The sequence below is a fragment of the Elephas maximus genome, chromosome 17 (assembly GCF_024166365.1).
Source record: "Elephas maximus indicus isolate mEleMax1 chromosome 17, mEleMax1 primary haplotype, whole genome shotgun sequence".
NCBI classification, from domain to species: Eukaryota; Metazoa; Chordata; class Mammalia; order Proboscidea; family Elephantidae; genus Elephas; species Elephas maximus.
The window spans coordinates 23,368,114-23,371,206 of NC_064835.1; the positions used below are offsets into that span (position 1 = coordinate 23,368,114).

The 3,093-nt window shown below is 38.4% G+C and overlaps 1 pseudogene; it reads right to left on the minus strand.

The window, feature by feature from the left end:
• Nucleotides 1-493: 493 nt before the first annotated feature.
• LOC126061085 (olfactory receptor 150-like) lies at nt 494-1,439 on the minus strand (annotated as a pseudogene).
• Between the last annotated feature and the right edge of the window lie 1,654 nt (nt 1,440-3,093).

The following is a 3,093-nucleotide window of genomic DNA, read 5'->3' on the forward strand; positions in this document are numbered from 1 at the left end:
TTAATACAATTCTCTGCAATTAGTAAGTAATAGGGATTGAATTTTGTACATTTCAAATGATTTAAAATTATTTATTTTAGAGATCATATTTTTCCAGTTTATTTGTACACTTTTTAATAAACAAAGGCCAATACACAAATTATTAAGAGGATCAAAGGATACAGACCAAACAGATCATTTTATGAGTAATGATAGGTAAATCTTATGTAACAAATTGCCAAATTCCACATATACAAATTATAATCCCCCAAATGAAGGCCTTTGAAGGTTTTTCAACAAATGATTAGAGGTAATGTAGGTTACTATGGGTGACCTATGGAAAATCCTAAACTTGACACTGCCACTCATGTGACTGCCCTCCAAGTGATACTTGGAATCCAGCCTTATCCTTCGGGTCTTTCTTCCAAGTAATCAAGTGTTGGCAATGATCTCACTATTTTTGTATATATGTTACTGACTTTGGATTCCTTCCTTATGGAATCTTCTCCAAAAACTATAAATCTATGTTAAAGCAAAATAATCTCTTCTCAATGATTTTATTTAAGGCAACTTTGACATCCTTATTCTTCAGGCTGTAGATCAGGGGTTCAGCATTGGCACAATAATGGTGTAAAACACAGAAGACACTTTGCCTTGGTCCATGGAGCTGACATTTGATGACTGCAGATACACAAATGGTAGAGAACCATAGAAGATTGAAACAGCCAAGATGTGAGAGCAGCATGTGCTCAAGGCTTTGGACCTGCCAGCAGTGGAGTGGATTTGCAGGATGCTGGCAATGATGGAGCTATATGAGCCAAGGATGGCCAAGGCTGGTGCAAGAATATTGAGACCACTGAAGCAAAAAGTACCAGTTAATTGGTATATGTGCTGGAGCAGGAGAGCTCCAGTAGTGGAAAAAGATCACAGATGCAATGGTTGATTATTTTAGCCTTGCAGAAAATCACTCTTAGCATGCAACCTGTGTGAACTGTGGCACCAATTAAGGCCATCATATACACCTCAACTACCAACCAAGAGCAGACTTGGTAAGACATGGTGACATTGTAAAGCAAAGGCTTACAGATGGCAACATAGTGATCAATGCCATCACAGCCAATATATGACACTCTGCAATATCAAAAACAAGAAAGAAATAGAGCTGAGTCATGCATTCACGATAGGAGATGATGTTTTTCTCTGTCACAAAGTTCACCAGCATTTTGGGGGTATGACAGTGGAATAGCAGAGATCAATGAAGGACAAACTGCTAAGGAAATAGTACATGGGAGTGTGCAGGTGAGAACTAAGCCCAATCAGTGTGATGATGCCTAGTTCCCCCATCACGGTGACCACATAGGTTCCTAAGAAAAAAAGAAAGAGGGGAAGCTGGAGCTCTGGTTTGTCTGTAGCCCAGAGAGGATGAACTCAGTCACTGTGGAGTGATTTCCTCCTGCCATTTTCCTGTGGGAATTTTACGGAGGAAGACAAGAAGAAATTTGAGGTACGTATTTATTTATGCATTGTGAAATAGATCTAATTCTTACCATTCAGATATCTCTAACTTTCCCTCCCTGTCTCTGTTCTATGTTGGAAGTTACGGACTCTGGGATCCTTGTATTATGGGGCCATGAAAATAAACAACAGGTGGAATTATATCTTTTTTCTTTCTGTGCCGTAAGAGTGTTTCTTGGTGCGGATCAGTCTCTGAACATCCAAAGAACAGTTCTGAAAACTTAGAATAATGAGTGTTCTGAGCCCTGGTTGTGCAATGGCTAAGCACTCAGGTGTTAACTGGAATGTTAGAAGTTCAAACCCGCCAAGTGACTCTGCAGATCAAAGATCTGGCAATATGTTTCTGTAACGATTACAGCCTAGAAAACCCTATGTGGTAGTTCTGATCTGTCACATGGGATCAATAAGAGTTGAACATTTACTCAATGACATCTAACAACATCAAAAAGAAAGCACTTTCCATGCCTTATTTGCAATCTTCTCACCTCTTCTGCAAAACATATACTACCAGTAACTAAGTACTGGTTGCCACTGAGTTGATTCTGACTCATGGCAATCTCATGTGTGTCAAAGTGGAGGTATGCTCCACAAGATTTTCAGTGTTGATTTTTTGGAATTGTATCACCAGGACATTCTTCTTTGGCACCATAAACATTTGCACTAAACAGGGATTACACAACAATTACTAGTATACTTATTTTACATATTAGATCACTAAGGCTCATAGTGGTTTAATTTTTTCCCATAGTTAGGCATATTATACCAAGCTATAGTGGTTTAATTTTTTTTTCCCCAGAGTTAGGCACATTTTAACAAGTCGTCAGTATATGACAGAAGGCCTGTCTATCCCTGTATGGTTTCTTCTCCATTTCACCTTCCATTTCTTCTTTTAGCTACTCATGTCTTCTCTCCTGTCTTATCTCTGTCATATCAGAGAAACAATTCGCTGCAATTAACGTAAGGCAAGTATTAACAGAAAGTACAAAAATAATGTATTGACCACTAATGGAGGCTGATTTCCCATTAGACAGTACATTGAATACTGGAACCAATACAAAAATATAGAAATAGTGGCTCTGGAAAGTAACTGAATAGCCAACATTAAGTATATCACTCAAATTGAGCTCTACATCCAAGAAAGAAGTGTGTTTTCCAATGAAGAGAATCCATAAGTTCCTATGAAGAAAGGTAAAACTTATTCATTCCCAAAGCACCATGTGCTACATATTCTTGTATAACCTGAAGTGGTCCATGACCCTTGGAGCTTTTGTTCTGGAGAACCATAGCCACAGAATGGAAATTTTGCATGGTGTTTAGACAACGTTGTCTTTGCAGGTTTTAGGCTTGTTGTCTTGATGTATTTTGTACTCACCTTCAAATCAGATCTATTACCAATCCCTTGATGGCATTAAAGACCAAAGCAGAAAATATACGTATCTCTGAGATGGGAGTTTTGAAGGAAATTGATGAGTTCCTGGCTTGGGATACCCAGATGACTGTTCCATGCTCAATATAAAGAGATGAAAAAGAATCATCAAAGATTGGTGGTATAAAAAAAAAAAATGGAGGCAAGGCCAAGATGGTGGAGAAGTCAGACTC